This window comes from Miscanthus floridulus, chromosome 14, assembly GCF_019320115.1.
Source record: "Miscanthus floridulus cultivar M001 chromosome 14, ASM1932011v1, whole genome shotgun sequence".
Lineage (NCBI taxonomy): Eukaryota > Viridiplantae > Streptophyta > Magnoliopsida > Poales > Poaceae > Miscanthus > Miscanthus floridulus.
In genome coordinates this window covers 48,781,137-48,803,379 of record NC_089593.1, presented here as the reverse complement: position 1 = coordinate 48,803,379, position 22,243 = coordinate 48,781,137, and positions in this window count along the sequence as shown.

The window sequence follows — 22,243 nt, the reverse complement described above, 5'->3', positions numbered from 1 at the left end:
CAAGACAGCTTTTACTTTCTCTGGGTTAGGGCGTATGCCGTCGTGACTGACGACGTTGCCGAGCAGTATACCGGATGGAACACCAAAGATGCACTTCTTTGGGTTTAATTTCCATTGGAATGTGTTAAGGGCTGCAAAGGTACACTCTAGGTTGTCGACAAGGGTATATGCTTCCTTGGTTTTGACAACTACATCATCAACATAAGCCTCGACGAGGTCGTCTTTTATCTCATCTTTGAGGCAGGCCTATATGGTGCATTGGTAGGTAGCCCCGGCGTTCTTGAGCCCGAACGACATGGTCGTGTAGCAGTAGGCGCCGAAAGGCGTGATGAAGGATGTCTTAATCTGGTCATCCTTTTTAAGAGCGATCTGGTGATAACCAGAGTAGCAATCAAGAAAGGAGAGCAGCTCGCAATCGATAGTTGAATCTACGACCTTGTCTATGCAAGGTAAGTCAAAGGGGTCTTTAGGGCAGTGTTTGTTGAGATCAGTGTAATCAAAGCATATTCTCCATTCCTTATTCTTTTTGCGTACAAGAACTGGGTTGGCTAACCACTCTAGATGATACACTTCTTTAATAAATCTGGCTGCTAAAAGCCATGTAACTCTACCCTAATAGCCTCCTTTTTGTCGCGAGCGAACCATCATAGCTTCTGCTTGATGGGTCTGGCCTTGCCATCGACATTTAAGGAGTGCTCGATCAAGTTCTGAGGTACACCGGGCATGTTGGTGGGTTTCCATGCGAACACACTCACGTTGCTTCTCAGGAACCTGACAAGAGCGTCTTCCTATTTAGGATCTAGGTTGGCCCCGATAAGGGCCATTTTGTTGGGATTGCTGTGGACCAGCTGGATCTCTTTGTGCTCTTTGGACTTGATGTTCTTACATGGGGCCTCGAGCTCTGGGATCTCCAGGTGATTGGCGGGGGTCTTCTTAGCGTCAAACATGGTCTCGGCCATGCGAATAGAGAGGTCGTGAGCCTCTGCTATTTTGAAGCTATCATCCTCGCAGGTGTAAGCTACGTATACGTTGCCCTTAAGAGTTAGAACCCCCTTCTCAGTAGGCATCTTGAGCACCAAATACCTATAGTGAGGTATGGCCATGAACTTGGTGAGTGCTGGTCGACCAAGGATAGCATGGTAGGTGCCTTCGAAGTCAGCGACCATGAAATTGACGTAGTCGGTGCGAAAGTGGTCTGGAGTACCAAATTGCACAGGTAGCGTGATCTGCTCGAGAGGTGTAGAGCTCTGTCCGGGGAGAACACCCTAGAACTATGCCTTGTATGGCTTGAGATCATCCTGGGTTATCTTCAGGGCTGGCAAACTATTCTTGAATAGTATATTGATGGAACTACTGCCATCAATCAGCACTCTATCGAACTAAACCTTGTTGATACAAGGATCGAGAACCAGAGGAAAATGCCCTGGCTTAGGTATTGCGGCCCATTGGTCCTTTCTGCTGAAGGAAATCTCACGGTGAGACCAAGGAGGGAGCCGCAGATCGGCGATGAGGTTGTCGGCATTGACCATGTTCAAGCAAGCACGGGCGAGCAGCTTGCGCTCTCGCTTGGTCTCGATGGACACTCTACCCCCAATGATGGTGTGGACGCGGTCAGTTGGATTGACATACTTGTGACGAGGATCTACGTCTTCATCATTGTTGTCCTCATTATGCTGCTCCCCTGCGTCGTTAGGCTTGTCGGATGTATTCGGAGCTTGTTGGCGCGTGTAGATAGATTTGAGAACACGATAATTCTCCATGGTATGGTTTGACTTGGGATGGAGCTGGTAGGGTCCTTTCAATGCTTTGGCGTAGTCTTCTTCATAGTTGTGATGTCCGCCACCTTTCTTAACGATGTTGACTTCGCCATCATCTTCCCGAGCACGCTTGCCCCTGTAATCATCACGGCGATTATGCCGCTGATTATGTTGGTCGCGGTGGTCGCGGGAATCGTTGTGCTGGTTGCGGTGATCAAAATTGTCATTCCGACTATGGTTGCCACAGTAGTCGTCGCGGTGTGGGGGGTGGTCAGAGCATGGAACCCTTGCTGCTTCTTCGATGATTATCTTTTTAGCATCATGGGCATCCGCATATTTTTTAGTAGTGGCTAGGAGCGCTGTGATCGATTGAGGTCTTTTGTGGAGGAGCTTGTCTCTTAAGGCATTGTGGAAGCAGAGACCAGTGATGAAAGCTTCGATTGCCTTGTTGTTAGAGATTGACGGGACCTTGATGCGCATCTCCGAGAAGCGTCGGACGTACTCGCGCAGTGGCTCATCTTTGCGATCTCGAATCCGCTGCAGATCGTATTTGTTGCCGGGTTGTTCGCAAGTAGCAATGAAGTTGTCGATGAATGCTTGCTTGAGCTCTTGCCAAGAATCAAAGTAGTTCGTCAGCAAGCTGACCAGCCATTGGTGGCCCGCATGGCCAACGGCAACTGGGAAGTAATTAGACATGACGTGCTCGTTAGTCATGGCTGATCTACACGCGGTTTCATAGAGCATGACCCATAACTCAGGGTTCTCCTTGCCGTCGTACTTCTAGAGTTTTTTGAGCTTGAAGTTTTTGGGCCATATGACTTGGTGAAGGTGAGAAGTAAACTGCTTCAAACCCAGAGGGCCGTGGGTAGTATCGTATTCCATATGGTGATAGCTTTCGTGGGATGCACGATCATTGGCTCTTTGGTTAATGCGATCACGCAGATTGCGTTCTCTGAGAGAATGGCGGAGATCATTATTGCCATCACGGCGATCCCGATTGCCATCCTAGTTGACCCTGCGACCGTGGTTACCACGGTGATTGTCGCAGTTGTCTCGTCGATTGTTGTCCCGGTTGTTGCGGCGGTTGTCATGCCGACCACCATCATGACCACCGTTTCCGCCTTGACGGTTGTCTGATGGGTCATTGTTGTGCGAGCCACGTTGGTTGGGTGACTATGGGCGACTTGAGTACTGGCGACTGCGGGTTGATTCGATTGAGGCAGATGGAGCCCGGGTTTGGTTTGCAATCTCTACGGTCTGGGCCATAGTAGCGTTAGATAGGCTTGTATATCATCACAGATTGCCTGGGTTTCCGGGGTATTGGGTAGTCGCTGCATTGTTGCCATAGCAACAGTGACGTTGGCGCTTGGAGTCCTGAAGACCTACTTTTCCCCTACCCTATCAAAGGCATTGTTGAGGTCACGTGGCTAGAACCTTATGTGTCGTGCCTCCTCTTTCGCCTCGGCTTTGGCTTATCTACGATTAAATCAGTCAATATTGCGTGCTTCGCGTGCTAGCCTGTCTTGTTCTATTTCGCCAACCACCGGTGGTTCATCATTACTAACGACATTGATCAAGCCTCTTCGTCTTGGTGGGAAGGATGGGAATCGTGGGAACCTCGGGGCGTGGTCTGGGATATCTAGATCATGTTCAATGCCTTCATTATCATGATGCTGGAGCTCGGTGTGGACGGAGCCATTAGATGCGATGCCGGACGGGGAGCTTGAGCCACCCTCTTGAACTGTGTGTACCGATCCTTCTTGATACTTCTCAATCCGGACCATGTTGACGAAGTTGCACAGGCCATAGGGCTAAGCCTGGTAGTTCTCCATCGAGGCTTCGCACTCGGAGAGCCAGAGACCCATCGCAGGGGCTGGTCAGCGACGAACGGAGCGCCCTTCAACAGTAGATGTGACCATGAGATCCATACCGAGTCGTGTAGGATGACTGGCCCGAGCTGGTCGGGTAGATCTATTGTGGGTAGTGGTTACCTACTCATTAGGTTGATTTTGAATCAAACTTACCAGAGCTAGGGTTTCAGCAAGCTTGGTGCCAATCCGATCAATGGAGTCGAGTAGGTTAGTGTTGTCGATCTGCCTCCCTTTGTAGCGAGGAAGCGGACGATGGGTTGTCGGCGCGGCTGAAGATGATGCTGGTGTGGCTGGAGCCAGATCCACCGTGGTCAGAGCCGTAGCCGATGCAGGTGAAGCAGTGGTCGACATAGATTGAATCCATGCCTCCTCCGTGGTCATGGCAATGAAGTTGTCGGAGCCAGTGGTCCAGGTGATCTGGCCGATGGTGAACGTGAGTCCGTTTGGCGTAGCCATGGAACCGGGGATGATGACCATCTTGTTCTTCTAGGGAGCAGTACGCACACCCCCTACCTGGCGCGCCACTATCGATGAAATATGGCCGGCAGTCTACCTAGGGATATGCCCAAGGTAGTAGATTGTTGGCAGACAGATGCGCAAGCTACAAACAAGATGGTGACGCAAGACAGACACGAGGTTTTATCCAGGTTCGGCCGTCGTGAAGGCGTAATACCTACGTCCTGCATCTGATTATATTACTGTATGTCAATGAGAGATGTTTTTGAGAGGGGTCCCCTGCCCGCCTTATATAGTCTGGGGGGTAGAGTTACAGATCTGGAAACTAATCCTAACCAGTTACAATTGCCACTGGTGTCCGGATAAGGATTCCTATTCTAACCGACTAGGATCTTGCTTGATCTCTAGGTCTGCCTTGATTCCTTGCACGGGACTCCGAGCAAATTGGCCGGGCCACACTTTGTCTTGTAATGGGCCAGACCCCCTAGTCTGGGCCGGCCCAAGCCTAGCCGTCAGGGTATAGGGGTTAATACCCCCACAGCTCTTGGCGCATGTGTGTTGATTGTCGTGCTATCAATGCTATAACTATTAGATATTGCCATCCCATTCCACGGCTTGATGACATGTTTGATGAATTGAGTGGCTCAACTATTTTCACCAAGATTGATTTACGTAGCGGCTATCACCAAATTCGCATGAAAATTGGTGATGAATGGAAGACAACATTTAAGACCAAATTTGGCTTATATGAATGGCTTGTGATGCCCTTTTGTTTGACGAATGCTCCTTCAACTTTTATGCGTTTAATGAATCATGTTTTAAGAGCTTTCATTGGCAAATTCGTGGTTGTATATTTTGATGATATCTTGATCTATAGTAAATCATTTGATGAGCATCTTGATCATATCTGTGCAGTCCTTGCTGTTTTGAGAGTAGAGAAATTGTATGGAAATATTTCTAAGTGCACCTTTTGCACAGCTCGTGTTGTTTTCCTTGGTTTTGTTGTGACTACAGATGTCATCCAGGTTGATGAAGAGAAGATTAAAGCAATAAAGGATTGGCCTACTCCTAAAAATGTGAGCCAAGTTCGAAGTTTCCATGGTCTTGCAGGTTTCTACCAGCGCTTTGTTAAAGATTTCAGTGCAATAGCTGCACCCCTTAACAATTTGACAAAGAAGGATGTTCCATTCAAGTGGGGAGATGAACAGGACCAAGCCTTCGAAGGGTTGAAAAGAAAGCTTTGTGAAGCACCACTGCTACAACTACCAGACTTTGGTAAGACCTTTGAGATCGAATGTGATGCAAGTGGTATTGGCATTAGAGGTGTGCTACTTCAGGAACATAAACCTGTTGCCTACTTTTCTAAAAATTTAAATGGTCTACATCTGAATTACTCTGTCTATGACAAAGAGCTTTATGCCTTAGTTCGAGTTTTGGCAGTTTGGCAACATTATTTGTTACCTAAAGAATTTATCATCCACTCTGATCATGAAGCTTTAAAATATCTCAAAAGCCAAGGCAAGCTGAACCGTCGACATGCTAAATGGATTGAGTTCATTGAAACATTTCCCTATGTTGTAAAACATAAGCGTGGGAAAGATAACATTGTTGCTGATGCTTTATCACGGAGATGTGGCTTGGTTACACAATTATATACAAAAGTGCTTGGTTTGGAATCCATTAAAACACTTTATGCTGATGACTTTGATTTTAAAGAACCGTTCTCTCATTGCATTGCTAGAAAAGGCTAGGACAAGTATTATGTGCATGATGGTTTCTTATTTTGGACTAACAAACTACGTATTCCAGCCTGTTCGATTTGTTAAGTTCTTTTACAGGAAGCACATGCTGGTGGCTTAGCTGGTCATTTTGGCATCAAAAAGGCATTGGACATGCTCTCTTATCATTTCTTTTGGCCACATATGCGACGTGATGTCCAGCGACATGTTGAGCGCTGCAGAATCTGCTTGAAAGCTAAGTCCCGCCTTAATCCCCATGGTCTTTATACTCCATTACCAATCCCAACTATACCTTGGGAAGATATATCCATGGATTTTATTCTGGGGTTACCTAGGTCTCAGAGGGGGAGGGATTCTATCTTTGTTGTTGTTGATCGCTTCTCTAAAATGGCACATTTTATTCCATGTCATAAGAGCGATGATGCTTCACACATTGCTGATTTGTTTTTCAGGGAGATCATTCGTCTACATGGAGTGCCAAAGACTATTGTTTCAGACCGAGATACAAAATTTCTAAGCCATTTTTGGAAGACCTTATGGGCTAAACTTGGCACGAAGTTGTTATTTTCCACCGCTTGTCATCCACAAATGGATGGGCAAACTAAAGTTGTCAACCGTACCCTATCCACCATGCTGCGTGCCATGCTGAAAAAGAATTTGAAGCTATGGGAAGACTACCTTCCACATGTTGAATTTGCTTATAACTAGGCAGTCCATTCCACAACAAATTTTTGTCCATTTGAAATTGTTTATGGTTTTAAGCCACATACTCCCATGGATCTTTTGCCTTTACCATTATAGGAACAAGTTAACTTGGATGCAGCAAAGAGATCAGATTTTCTCAAGAAGCTACATGATGAGACAAGAAGGAATATCGAGAAGAAATTAGCACAATATGCAAAGCAAGCGAACAAAGGTAAGAAGAAGGTTACATTCCAGCCTGGAGACCTCGTGTGGTTGCATCTACACAAGGATTGATTTCCCCAACAGCGCAAGAGTAAGTTATCTCCTAGGGGTGATGGTCCGTTCAAGGTTTTACACAAGATAAATGATAATGCTTACAAAATTGAGCTGCCACCTGAATATTCCAATGTGAGTACAACATTCAATGTCAAAGACTTGCTTCCATTTGTTGGTGAGCCTGAGTCGAGGATGACTCCTTCTCAAGAGGGGGAGGCTAATGAGGACATTCCTAGCATTCACTCATCTCCAAATGAAACTACATTTGATATAGCTGGTCCGATTACAAGGAGTAGAGCAAAACAATTGGAGAAGGAAATTCATTCTCAGGTGAACGCTAAGCTTATGCTTAATAATCAGATTATGTTGAATGGGCCTATGCTTTTGAGTACCAGCGTGAGTCTTGAGTGGCTTGCAAACTTGTTCTTTCGATTCCTGAGGGAGTTGTAGAACGCCGAACTGCGGTTCACCTAGTTTGTGCCTTCACATCTATATGTGTGGGCTGTTTCGTCGGTACATGGAAGTGTGATTGTCTCAGTAGTTCATCGCGTGGATAGCCTCGTGGTGCATTGCCTCTTCACCAGGTCACGTAGCGACAAGTTATCAAGGTCGTAGATCCTTCGAGAAGATCGGGACACATCTACTCATCACACGTGATCCATAGACATGTGCCCATCACAAAGTGGACGTGGTCACCATGCCTCTTGGCGGTGTCGCCGGTCCTATTGTCGCCTATGGCGGATGCGGCTAAGGGAGCCGGGCGGTCCGACGAGCGGACCGATGCTCGTGTGGCGACGGGGCCAGTGCCGACACCGGATTTTCAGCTGGAGGAGGCCCTACCTACCATGGGTGCGATCGAGCAGTCCAGGCGGTCTGAGGGGCAGACTAGCACCTGGTCAATGCGTGACTCGTAGTCGGGGGATGCCCTGCCCGCTGCTCCGGTCGGGTAGCCCTGAGCCGGAGGTCGTAGCGACCCGCAGGCCAGGCAAGAGCCGGTCAGGACGACTTCGACCCCATCTGAAGTGAGGGGGCATGGGTCGTAGCCTAGGACTGGTCCTCATCCTGTGGGCCCATCGTCATCGGAGCCTGCCTTCAGAGTTGTGCCGCTCGCCACCCGGTATGTTTCCTTTTGTTGCTTCTTCGACTTTTGGTGGTTGAGTCTTTTTTGGAGTGTGGCTTCCCCAGGATTTTTGTCAGCGGCCGGGGGATGCTAGGGTTGAGCATCACCCCGACCCCTATGCAGGAGGTTTGGAGGCCCACTCTATAGCATGTTGCGGCGAGCGAAGGGGGCAGCAAGATGGCGGTGGTGAAGCCTTCCCTCTCGAGGGTGGTGCCCCCGGGGTGGCTGCTAATAACGTGACATTGGCGGTGACATTGTTGGCGGCGATCCCAGTGCTGATGGTGGAGGTTGCGTCGGAGGTAACTCTCGTGGCCCCTCCTCCGCCGGTTGTGGTGGAGGAGATGAGGGGGGCGAGCTCCCTACCTTGCCGGGTGGAGGGCTGCATGACCTGTCCATGCCGTCGGAGCTGAAGGCGCCGGTGGGAAGCATGGCTAGGATGGAGTTGGGATGCTCGACGGCATCCCATGTGAACGAGGTGGTGGAGATCTCGTCTGACGATGAGGCAGATCCTGTGGCGGAACCGCCGGTGTCACCATGAGAGCTGGCGGTGGCCCGCAGGAGCTGGCGGTGGTCTAATCAGAGGCTGGGCCCTCCGATGGTTCATTGGAGGGTGACCTGGAGTGGCCCTTCCCTAAGGACCCGTCGAAGGCGAGGTTCATCCTCTGGGATTCCCAGGAGCGCTAGCTCTGGGACATTGTCGGGGGGCAAGGGCATGCCACGGTGTATGAACTCACCAAGCTATCCACGAAGCTTGAGAGTGCCCGGAAGCAGGCTCAGTTTGCCCGGCAGCTGGTTGAGGTCGATCTGTAGCTCGCCGCGAAGGTGAGTTTCTGGTACTTATCCTTGCCCTTTGAATCTTTCGTCGGTTGTTTTTAGCATGCCTGTTTTTCACAGGAAATAAGGAAGGTGTTGTCCTGTAAGTCTTACTTCCTTCAGACGGAGCATGCCTGGATGGCCGAGCTTGAGTGCTGGGTGGAGTCCGCTTGCCGTGAGTCCTAGGTCTGGGTGGCCGAGGTGGCCGCGGCACAGGCGGAGGGGCAGCGTGCGATGGAACGGGCGACCGCTGCTGAGCAAGGGCTTGATGCGGCAAAGGTCTACCAGGAGGAGACTGAGGCGAGGCTGCGGGCGTCCCTGGCGAACACTGAGGTGGCGCTTCAAGAGGCCTTGGCGGCCCTTGAGCCGGAGCAGGCTGCCCTAGAGAGGGCACAAAAGGCCCTGGAGGCAGAGCAGAGGGCCCAGTCGGAGGTGGATTAGGAGGTGCTCGCACTCCGGGGCCAGGGGATGGAGGACGCGAGTGCTCGGCTACGTGAGCAAGTGGCTCAGTAGGCATAGGATCTCTCCACCCTTGAGGCCTCTCACATCGGTGCATACCCTTTTTGTTTTCTCGTGGTGTTGATTTTTCCCTCAGCCTGTTTCTGAGCTTGTCGCCATTCTTGCAGAGCTGGGGGAAAAGGTGAAGGCGTAGGAGCGAGACCTGGAGATGACCAATGCGAACTTTAGTCAGAATGTCGAGGAGCTGGCCAAGTCCCATGAAGAGTGACATGCTCTTGAAGGGGATCTTGACTAGATTCACGATGTTGCCCGGCTCGTTGTCTCGGAAGTCTTTGGGTCGGCGCCAAGTACCAGTGTGCCCACGGTCTGGCTGGCGGAGGTCCTGGACACGGTCAAGGACCTTGTCAGGATTGGGCTATTTTATGGAGCGTCGGGGGTGCTGACCTCGGTGGCAATGTACCACCCAAATCTAGACTTCGCCACTATCTACAGCGGGTATGCTAAAGGCCTGAGCATTGAGGACATCCAGTCAATCGGGTTGAGCTTGCTACCGCACGTGCGGTCGGTGTCAGAGAAAGTCTCTACCGTGTGGGTGATGGACGTTCGCCATCAAGACATGGCCTGAAGCATGCATGGAGAGGATGCTTCCAAGCCTACGGATAGCCCGGAGCCTGGTTTGGGGGGGAGGGGGGAATGTCACCTCAGCCTCAACCGAGCCGAACGTCGTGCCACCGAGGAGTGAGCAGCCCACGCCTTCATCGGTTGTGCCGCCAGCAGATGCCACCGGGTCGGTTAAATAGCTTGTAGAATGTAAGTAGTTTAGTAAATGTAAAGAGTTTAAGTTCGTGGGGGAGCCCCCATGTAAAATGTTCATGTGTGTTTCCATGACTGCAATCGGTTTTTGTTTTTGTGATGGAGTTGCTCCATTCGGGGAAGCTTGTTCCCTTTCGTTCCTTAGTTTTCCCTTAGCATAATTTTGTTTCTTATTTCTTTCTTTCTCGTACCTACCCATTTGTCTCAGTAGGCTGTGACCTTGTGAGCCTAGGGCATGGCTCGCGAGGCAGGGTGCGATCAGTTGGAATGTTTTAAAGCAAAGCTACGTAAGGTAAATCAAAGGAACGAACTGCCCTTTTGTTTGGGTAGGAAGGAGTTTCTCCATATGAAAGTAAAAGAGTACTCAAAATAAAAACAAGATAGAGGGGTAGTAGAGCCCCCTAGTGGAGCCCCCGAGCGCCCCGAGCCAAAAAAGTGTTTGGGTCAGGGTGCTCTTATAGGAGCGTTCGCTAAGTAAACAAAGGTAAGACTAAAACTTAGGAAAAGAAAAAATGACATAGCTGTTCTAAGGTGCTTGGTGAGAGCATTGTTGTTGTTGTTGTCTTTTAGTCGGTGGGCATCCAGTCAGATCACTTCATCCTCCAGTCGTCTAGATCCTTGCCCGCTATGCCCCCTTCTTCGGTTGCTGCCTCTTTGCCTTTTTCTTTCCTTGGCATGCCAGCCTACCTCAGCAGGCGCCTGAGGAGCTAGCAGTCCTTGTAGAGATGATTGACGGGATAGTTGTGGTTGGTGCATGGGCTCTCCATGAGCTCATGGAAGTGTCTCGATCGGTCATGCTGGGGCTACACGCCCAGGTGATCAGCCGTGGCAACCGACACGGAGTTGGCCGGTCGACGGCGATCCTTTCTGTTCTTTTTCCCCTCTACGTGGAGGGGCCCTCGTCTTGATCCTGGCATTTGGCCTTTTCTTTGCCGTGGCCCCCGTTGAAGCGCGGTGAGAACAGCGCTTGCTGGGGGGAGTTGGGCAAAGGTTGGTGGTCCTAGGCCGTCAGTGCTGGGACTCTGGTCGCCGCTGCACATGCCTTGGTTTGGTCAGAGCCGCGCGTAGATAGGTAGTCGGTGCGGAGCAGTCGTCAGGTCAAGATGAGGTGTCGTTGCGGCCTCATGTGCCACGGTCAGCGGTTGTTGCGGTGACAGGGTGTAGTACCCCATTTGCTGCGTCCCTGTTCCCCGGATGGGGAGTGAGGTTGTGAGTCGGCATTGCGATATGGAGCACTCTGCCTGCTGAATGGTGGCGGTCTCCACTAGTGCCCGGAGGTTCTGGTGGATCACCCGTTCGCGAGGGTCGTTCGGCTTGGACAGGCCGTGCAGGAGTATTGCTGCGATGACAATGTTCTGACTGGCCCAAGCGAACTACGGGGGATTGGTCCCCCTATTCGAGGTGTTGCGCTGGACCTAACGGGCGTGACCCCCAGCGCCGCTCGCCGGTCTATGCGCATGGGGCGCAATGTGGTGCGCCGAGCATGCTGGCATGGTCAGTGGCTGATGCGGCCACTATCGTCGTAGATCCTCCCTGTGCTCTCATGTGAGCTTGGGGGCCTCCGTATGAGGGCCCAGAGGGGCGTGAGTTCGTGAGGACTCTATTGCCCCTGGCGGTTGTTCTAGAGCGTCCGTCATGGCGCACCCCCAGGATAAATGGTGACTAGGTGCCATGTCGCTGATGCTGGAGCCATCACTCTCGACGTCGTCGTCCATGATGTCGAGGAAATAGGTGGGACCATAGTTCGCCATCCCCACGAAGTCAGACATGAGAGGAGGTGACGCCATAATTTTTTGGAGCCCCTAGGTGTACATGTCCATGGGAGACATGAGGCCATAGGGGAACTAGTCGTACGGTGGCCGTGATAGGGAGAACGGTAGCCCTCCTGGTATTTGGCAGAAGATAGAATGTAGTAAGTAAAAAATGGCATGTATATTACTCACAGTGGGGTTTGAGCAGAGAGTTTGCTCAAAATGAAGCGCAGATGCTATGCTGTTGAGGTCACACATCCTAGAGTGGATGGAGGATGTCTCTCCGACGGGTGCCGGGTCATGAGTCTCCTCACGGAGGTGGAGTACGCCAAGTCGGTCGGTGACGAAGTCCAGGCTTTCGAACAGGAAGGCCTAGGATGGCTCAAAGATAGGTGGAACCCACATCCCGGTGGGTGAGAGTGCGGGAAAATCCAATGAACCAAAGCGAATCGTATCTCCTGAGCCAGCCACGGCGGGGGTGGCGGAAAAATGGGCCATCCGATGACCAAAAAGTGTTGAACGTACAACTTCTTCCCCACGGATGGCACCAACTGTCAGTACAGAAAGTGACCAACTAGTAAATATTTGTAGTTTTGTTGTACGTTGTGATTGGAGGTGGCCTAGCACTCAATGACACAGGATTTATACTGGTTCAGGCAATGAGCCCTACGTCTAGTCAGGGTCGGTCGGTGACTTTATTCCTGAGTCCAAGTGCTTGAAGTCTATAGTGGGGTTACAAATGGGAAGGAGAAAGGAGGGGTGTTCAAGAAGCCCGGTCGGGTCCGACCGGAAGGGCCAAGGATGACCGGAACTCCGCTATGAGCTTGAAGTCCGAGCGTGCGCTTGAGGGGTTGTGAGCTATCGATCTAGTGAGTCTGAACTTGAAGAAGTCGACTTCCTTTGTTGGAGGGAGCGCATCCCCTTTTATAGATAAAGGGGATGGCTTTACAGGTGAGAGGGAGAGAGTATGGATGTTTCTAAGCCTTGTTGCCCACACGGATGAGGGCAGCAATGATGGTTGGCGCCCACAATACTGTTGATGTCACTGTAGAATGTTAGGTGCACATGGGAGGTTGCATTGGCTTCTTCAGGGAGGGTGGATGTTGGTACCTACAAAATACTATTTGTTATGTGAGGAGCCCTTACTAGGTGTACCAGGTATGGTGAACCCTGGTGCCCACTATCGATGCCCAGCGGCATGGGGGGCTTTTTGCCATATGGGAGCCCAATGGCGCCTACAATACTGTAGACACAAATGTCGGCGCCTATAATACTGTTTGTGTTAGGGCGGTTGTGGAACACTATTCCCATAGGCGTACAGGGTATGGTCCTGGTATTGTGGTTTGACTTGTGCACTGCCTTCTCTGTTCGCCCCTAGTCCCTTCCGAGTGGACGTCCTCGGTCAAATGGCCCCAGTCGGCTCCGGCCGCGCTAGTCGGAGAAGAGCGGTAAGTAGGCCTCCTATGGGTCCCCAGTCGGAGTCGCGGGGTCAGAGTAGGAAGCAACATTTTGGGCTAGGCCTTCTGCTTGGAGAGACCGCTCGGAGGCGGCTGGTGCCCGAAGCGAGTGCTCCGGTCAGAGAGGTGGGCTGAAGAAGTTGACGAGCGGGCGCTTGTTCTTTTGGGTAGATCTTCTGGTTGGTGACCGGACTGCCCTTCCAGCCCGTTGTGTTTTAGACTCTTGGGCCGGCCCATGAACTACATGTTGTTTTCCTAGGCCGAGCCTTGGCGTGGAAGCCGGTCCCCGAGGGGCCCTGGGTTTATGAACCCGACACCTAGTTTCCTTGGGCGTCGTACATAAGTTGGTAGCCACGCCCGGGTCATCGATCACCTTGTTGGCTTGAGGAACTAAGGGCCATGATCCCGATCGTTGGGTCGTGGCTCCTGCCGGCCTGGATGGCCTCTAAGTCAGGGCCTTCATTATGGATTCCATCCCATAGTGGGTAGAATCGTACATGTGTATTGTCGGACCGTATTTGGATGGTGGGCACTGTACCAGCTGTCACCGCCTTGGGCAGTATTGTCCTATTTGAGTTACATGGCACAGGGATGGCGTTTGACCAGACTGAGGTGACCATTGTCCCCTCGGTCCTTGCAGGGTCAGTGTGGCATCCTTATTCTTGTTAGAGCAGCATGCTTGGCTAGGCTCGACCTCTCCCCATTCTTCCCAAGGGTCGGGACGGTGAAGATGTCATGAGTCTTTTTGTATGTCGTGTTGCTAAGTTTGATGAAGGGGTCATGGCCGACCCCCGCCTTAGCGCTTGGCCTGGTTCTCTTGGATCAACTGGGCCTTGGTCGTTCGGGCTCTTGCTAGCTAATGTATCATGGGCCGCTCAGCCTGCTAACTAATCGGTGCCTTAAAACACCCTGGGGTAGACCCTCGATAGTGGCCATCAAGCGTTTTTGTGATCATGAAAGCACTGTATTGCGTGTATATTGAATGCGGGTTCGTGGTTCACGGCTTGTTTGAGCTTCATTGCTCGACCCCTTGTGGGCTAGTGCATTCAATACGGTAGGTGGCCGTTGTGTTTCGCCCCTGTAAGGAAAATGGACCCTAGGCCCATTTACTTTGGATTTTGGTGTTTGATGACTACACAACCAAGTTGGACTAATGAATTTGCAAGTAATTGTTTTGTAGTTCAATAGGATGCAAGACGTGACTTGGAAAAAGGCGACATGATGATCCGATGATCAACACCATAAGCAAGACCCTAGGAGCACAAGAGAACACCCAAGATATCAAGCAAAGTCCAAGCACAAAGATAGGAACCAAGCCATACACAAGATCGTGAAGAAACGAGCTCACAGAGGTGATCGGACGCTGGAGGAAAGTGACTGGACGCTTCGATCAAGAGGCTCAGCAATAGCAGGCGTCAACAGCAGTGATCGAACACTGGCGGCAAATCGACTAGACATAGAACTACAGTGTCCGATCGAGTACAGAAAGGTTCTAGAGCGGCGAAATTGCGACCGGATGCTGGCAGCGCCCGATCAGTTGATCGCGGCTCTAACGGTCGGGACGACTGGACGCATTCGGTCAGGACATGATCAACATCCAGTCAGTAGCAGAAAAGCGAGATTTTGTCCCCAATGGCTACTTTCTCAGTGGGGCTTATAAATACAACCCCCAACTGGCCAAATAAAATTTGTGGAGCTTAAGAAACATATCAAGGGTGTTGATACACCATTTTAGTGATCTCCACTTGTATAGTGCTTAGTGATTCATTAGGTGATTAGCATAGGTGATTAGCGAAGTGCTTAGGTTGATTAGACCACCGCTTATGCACTTGCTATAGGTTTAGGCCTAGTGTTTACTGAGGTTTGCATACCTCTTACCACTCGGTGCTTGCGTGCACCATTGTTGTACATCAGAGGGTCTTGTAGTCTTGCGAGATCACACCAACTGCGGTTGTGGTGTGGCCGCCACCGTGTACCGGAGGGAACAAGGCCAACAGCGTTTTGGCAGGAAGCTTGATAGTGAAGACGGCGGGGAGCATCTAGGAGAGACTTGCCGGAAGGCATGTAGAGACCCACTTGTGTGTGGGGAAGGCCCGAGGCTATCCACGGAGTTACCCAACTAGGAGCTTGGCCCTTGCGAGGGATTCCTTGTGAGGGGCTCCAATGAGGACTAGGGGGAAGCTTGCGTGCTTCTCGATACCTCGGTAAAAATACCAGAGTCATCGATGGGAGTTTGCATATCTCTACCTTGCTGTGTAGCTTCCACATTTACATTCATTGTATTACTCCTTTTGCAGTAGAGATATCAACACACTAACCAAACCATAGTTGCACATTTAGATAGTTTATCTATTGCATAGGTTTTGCTAAGGTTAGAAAAAGAGGCCATAGTTTAGAGTTAGAATTTTAAGTTGCCTAATTCACCCCCCTCTTAGGCGTCACGGTTCCCTACAACCCCGTTAGGATGCCCTAATGATGTGGTATGTGATTGTCGAGCCCTGCCGTGTTTCGAGGTTCGTGACCCCAGTGGGGCAGAGTGGTCTCATCGACGCTGTATCGGCCCTGCCTTTGGGAGGGTCTCAATTTCCCCAACCTCACATGGACATCTAACACCGGCTATGACCTCCCATGATTCACCACGCGGCACAGGGGTTTTAGGATGCTCTGCCCATCCCTTGCCTATAAATGGAGACCTTTCTACCATTTGAACCACTCATGGCTGTAATTACAAATCGCTCCCTTCCTTCTTGCTGAGAGAGTGAGGAAATGGGAGAAAAAGGTTCGAGGAGAACCACATGGTTCCCATCATATGTTCCTCTAGGGCTGTTTGTGGTGGCTAGAGTCGGTGTCGCCCCTTCCAACAGCTGGCGCTAGAAGGAGTTTTGCGAGCAGGGGAGTAGGAGGCATCGTAAGCATCGAGTTCGACCATACGTGACCTTAGGCTTCCATCCCACCACCGCTTCTTGCTCTGGACCTTGTTGGTTTGGATGCCTAAAGCGAGCAATGGCTAGGGATGTCTCCGGCTTCCTCTTGAGTCCTATGCGTTGGTCGGTGGTGCGTTGTGACATCTAAGGGAAGTCACTTGACGCTCGCCTCATGCTATCCATGGAACAGGAGGAGGATGAAGTAGCACTACCTTATCACGCTGCCTATGCTAAGCAAGGCGTAGTCGTGACATGGGTGCACTTCAGTTGTCGCCCTGTCTCCTTTCACCATCATGAGGATGGGGACGACTCCTGTTGGCTTGGTGGGCTCCGTGCTTTCTAGGAGCGCTTCTTAGAAGTTTCTTGGTGCATGCGGAGGGCAGTCCCAGAGCTATTGGAGCCGTCGTCCTTCTTTTTCCCATGTTCTGGCTGTGGGAGCATGATGCTTGTAAGAGGGATGGTTGTAGCAAAACCAACCAATTTATAAGAGCACAAATACAATGACAGCCGCAAGTGGTCGCACTGTCATACTTGAGCCCATATAAACCTAGTAGTCCGTCGAGTACCACAAAGGGTCTCGATTAACCATCAATATACAACCAAGATTGCACATGATTCAACATACACATCACACGTTACATAAAGTTCACAAATACAGTTCATCCATCAGAGTACGAATTAAAGTTATTACAAACCACGTTCAGGTAAGATAGTAGCAGAAGCAAATTAACAGTTTGAAACTAACATATGCAACATTGTTTAAATATAGTGCCAGCTCACGATCACACTTCTAGAAAAGCATAAGAGAGGGATTAATAAGACATGCCTGCCTAGGGCTTATTCCTCGTCCACGGTGAGACAGAAGCAGTTCTTGCAATAGCCATGATAAACTGTACCATCTGTAACAATGTGAATAAAACCCTGAGTACGAGATGGTATTCAGCTAGACTTACCGATCATAAACCAAAAATAAAGTGACTCCAAGGATTATACAAGGGTTTATAAGTGGGGCTAGCTTGACAACATTTTACATAAAAAAGTGACTGATTCAGTTGTACAATTATAATTCGGTCATCAAGTTGAATATAGCTATTTATCTCTAGATTAGCAACTAACTAATGTCAAACATGTGGTATATCATTTAATAGCATACAATAGTAACCATAGCCGGTGTAGTAATTCCATGTTCATCATAATCATCATTCCATAATACAGTCCGGGAGAGATGGCGATTCGAATCGATTTCAACCAACTGGGAATATATTCCTAACACAAAACAAGGCAGACTAGATCAATGGTCACCTTAGGTCACTGTGGTGGTATTAACCCCTATACCCTTACGGCTAGGCTTGGGCCGGCCCGGATCAGTGGGTCCAGTCCACCAAAAGATGACGCGCGGCCTGGCCAACCTATTCGGAGTCCCGTGCAAGGAGTCAAGGCAGATTTGGTGATCAAGCAACATCCTGGTCGATTAGAATAGGAATCCTTATCCAGCCACATATGGCAATTGTAACTGGCTAGGATTAGTTTCTAGATCTGTAACCCTGCCCCCAGACTATATAAGGTGGGCAGGGGACCCCTCTAAAAAACACCTCTCATTGACATACAGCAATACAATCAGACGTAGGACGTAGGTATTACGCCTTCTTGGCGGCCGAACCTAGATAAAACCTCGTGTCTGTCTTGCATCACCGTCTTGTTTGTGGCTTGCGCATCTGTCTGCTGACAATCTACTACCTTGGGCATACCCCTAGGTAGACTGCCGACCATATTTCGTCGACAGTGGCACACCAGGTAGGGGGTGTGCGTACTGCTCTCCAAGCAAACAAGATGGTCATCATCTCCGGCTCCATGCCTACACCAAATAGCCTCACGTTCACCGTCGGCCAGATCACCTGGATCACCGGTTTCGACGACTTCATCGCCATGACCATGGAGGAGGCGCGAATTCAGTCTGCGCCGACCACTGCTTCACCTGCATCGGATATGGCTCCGACCATGACGGATATGGCTCTGACCATGATGGATACGGCTCTGACCATGATGGATCTGGCTCCAACCATGGTACATCTATCTCCGACCAGGGTACATCTGGCTCCGACCACACCCGTATCACCTTCAGCCACGCCGACAACCCGTCATTCGCTTCCTCGCTACAAAGGGAAGCAGATCGACAACACCGATCTGCTCGACTCCATCGATCGGGTTGGCACCAAACTCGCTGAAACCCTAGCTCTGGTAAGTACGATTCAAAGTCAACCTAATGAGTAGGTAACCGTACCCCACAATAGATCTACCTAACTAGCTCGGGCTAGTCGTCCTGCACGAGTTAGTACAGATCTCGTGGTCATGTCTACTCCTGAAGGGCGCTCCGCTCATCGCCAGCCAGCCTCCACGACGGGTCTCTGGCTCTCCAAGTACGAAGCCTCGACAGGGAACTACCAGGCCTAGCCCTACGGCCTATGAAATGCTGCCTCCAACTACACGTATAACATACGACGCTGCTCGGATCTGGGTTTTGTACATCAGCCTCGACCGAGGCCAAGCAACTTCATCAACATGATCTAGATTGAGGATTATCAAGAAGGATCCGTCCACACGGTCCAAGAGGGTGACTCTAGCTCCTCATTTGGCATCGCATCTAATGCCTCCATCCACACCGAGCTCCAGCTTCACGACGATGAAGGCGTCGAATACGATCTAGATATCCCAGACCATGCCCCGGGTTTCCCACAATTCCCGTCTTTCCCACCAAGGCGAGGGGGTTTGATCAACATTGTCAGCAATGACAAACTGCCAGTGGTTGGCAAAATAGAATAAGAAAGGATTGCACGTGAGGCACGCAATATTGACCAGTTTAATCGCTGGCAAATCGAAGCTAAAGCAGAAGAGGAGGCATGACGCATAAGGGTCCAACCATGCGACCTCAACAATGCTTTTGACAGGGTGGGGGACAAACAGGTCTTTAGGACTCCAAGCGCCAACGTATCCGTCGCTATGGCGACAATGCAATGGCTACCCAACACCCCAAAAACCCAGGCAGTTCGTGATGATATACAAGCTTATCTGACGGCTGCTATGGCTCAGACCGCAGAGATGGTGAATCAAGCCCGGGCTCCATCCGTTTTAGTCAAATCAAGCCATAGCCGCCAATACTCAAGTCGCTCACAACCACTCAACCAACATGGCTCGTGCAACAATGACCCATCAGACAACCGTCAAGGCAGAAACGACGGTCATGATGGTGGTCAGGACGACAATCGCCATTGGGAGGACAACCACCGCGACGTTCGGGATGACAACCGCCGAGACAACCGTGATAATCACCGCGGTCATAGGGTTAATCAGGATGGCAACCGGGATCGCCGTGACGGCAATAACGATCTCTGCCGCTACCTCAGGGAACACGATTTGCGCAATCGCATTAACTAGAGAGCCAACGATCGAGCATCCCACGAAAGTTATTGCCATATGGAATATGACACTGCCCATGGCCCACTGGGTCTGAAGTAGTTTACTCCGTAGCTTCGCCAAGTCATATGGCCCAAGAACTTCAAGCTCGAGAAACTTCAGAAGTACGACGGCAAGGAGAACCCTGAATTATGGGTCATGCTCTACGAAACTGCATGCAGATCAGCCATGGCTGAGGAGCACATCATGTCTAACGACTTCCCAGTCGCTATTGGCCATGCAGGTCACCAATGGCTGGTCAGCTTGCCACCGAACTACTTTGATTCTTGGCAAGAGCTCAAGCAGACTTTCATTGACAATTTCATTGCAACTTGCGAGCAACCGGGAAACAAATACGATCTGCAACGTATTCGAGATCGGAAAGATGAGCCACTGTGCAAGTATGTCCGGCGTTTCTCAGAGATGCGCATCAAGGTCCTGTCGATCTCCGACAATGAGGCAATCGAGGCTTTCATCACTAGCCTCCGCTTCCACGATGCCCTAAGGGACAAGCTCCTGCGCAAGAGGCCCAAATCAGTTACAGCGCTCCTGGCCACTGCTAAGAAATATGCAGATGCCGACGACGCTAAAAAGATAATTATCGAAGAAGCAGCAAGGGTTCCACGCTCCGACCACCCACCACACCGCGACGACTACCACGACAACCATGGTCGGAACGACAATTTTGACCACCACAACCAGCGCAATGACTCCCGTGACCACCACGACCAATGTAATCAGTGGCATAATTGCCGTGACGATTACAGGGGCAAGCGTGCTTAGGAGGACGACGGTGAGGTCAACACCATTAAAAAAGGTGACGGACGTCGTAACTATGAAGATGACTACACCAAAGCATTGAAAGGGCCCTGCCAGCTCCATTCTAAGTCAAACCATACCATGGAGAATTGCTGCATTCTCAAGTCCATCTACACGCATCACCAAGCTCCGGATACGTTCGACAAGCCTAACGACGCAGGGGAACAGCGCAACGAGGACAACGATGACAAAGACACAGATCCTCGTCACAAGTACATCAAGCTAACCAATCGCGTGCACACCATCATCGGCGGCAAAGTGTCCATCAAGACCAAATGAGAACGCAAGCTGCTCGCCCACGCTTGCTTGAACATGGCCAACACCGACAACCTCCTCACCGATCCGTGGCTCCCTCCATGGTCTCACCATGAAATCTCCTTCAGCAGAAAGGACCAATGGGTCACAATACCTGAGCTAGGACATTTTCCCCTGGTCCTCGATCCTTGTATCAACAAGGTTCAGTTCGATAGAGTACTGATCGATGGTGGCAGCTCCATCGACATACTATTCAAGAACAGTCTGCCCGCCCTGAAAATAGCCTAGGCGGACCTCAAGCTGTATGAGGCACAGTTCTGGGGTGTTCTCCCCGGATAGAGCTCTACACCTCTCGGGCAGATCACGTTACCTGTGCAATTTGGGACTCCAGACCACTTCCGCACCGACTACGTCAACTTCGTGGTCGCTGACTTCGACGGCACCTACCATGCTATTCTTGGTCAACCATTACTCACCAAGTTCATGGCCATACCTCATTATAGGTATCTGGTGCTCAAGATGCCTACCGAGAAAGGAGTTCTAACCCTTCGAGGCAACGTGTACGCAGCTTATACCTGCAAGGACGATAGTTTCAAAATAGCAGAGGCTCACGACCTCTCTATTCGCATGGCTGAGACCATGCTCGATGCCAAGAAGACCTCGGCCGACCATCTAGAGATCCTAGAGCTCGAGGCTCCATGCAAGAATGTCAAGTCCAAGGAGCACAAGGTGATCCAGCTAGTCGACAGTGATCCCAGCAGAACGGCCCTTATCGGGGCCAACTTGGATCCCAAATAGGAAGACGCGCTCGTCTGGTTCTTGAGGAGCAACATGGATGTGTTCGCATGGAAATCTGCTGACATGCCCGGTGTACCTTGAAACTTGATCGAGCACTCCTTGAATGTCAATGGCAAGGCCAAACCTATCAAGCAGAAGCTACGATGGTTCGCTCGCGACAAAAAGGAGGTGATTAGGGTAGAAGTTACACGGCTTTTGGCAGCCGGATTTATCAAAGAAGTGTATCATCCGGAGTGGTTAGCCAACCCGGTTCTTGTACGCAAAAAGAATAATGAATGGAGAATGTGCGTTGATTACACTGATCTCAACAAACACTGCCCTAAGGACCCCTTCGGCTTACCTCGCATAGACGAGGTCATAGATTCAACTGCCGGTTGCGAGCTGCTTTCCTTTCTCGATTGCTACTCTGGTTATCACCAGATCGCTCTAAAAAAGGATGACCAGATCAAGACATCTTTTATCACGCCTTTCGGCGCCTACTGCTACATGACCATGTCGTTCGGGCTCAAGAACACCAGGGCTACCTACCAACGCGCTATACAGGCCTACCCCAACGACGAGATAAAAGACGGCCTCATTGAGGCTTATGTTGATGATATAGTTGTCAAAACTAAGGAAGCACATACCCTTGTTGACAACCTGGAATGCACCTTTGCAGCCCTTAACACATTCCAGTGGAAATTAAACCTAAGAAAGTGCGTCTTTGGTGTTCCTTCTAGCATACTACTTGGCACCATCGTCAGTCAGGATGGCATACGCCCTAACCCGGAGAAAGTCAAAGCTGTCTTGGACATGAAGCCG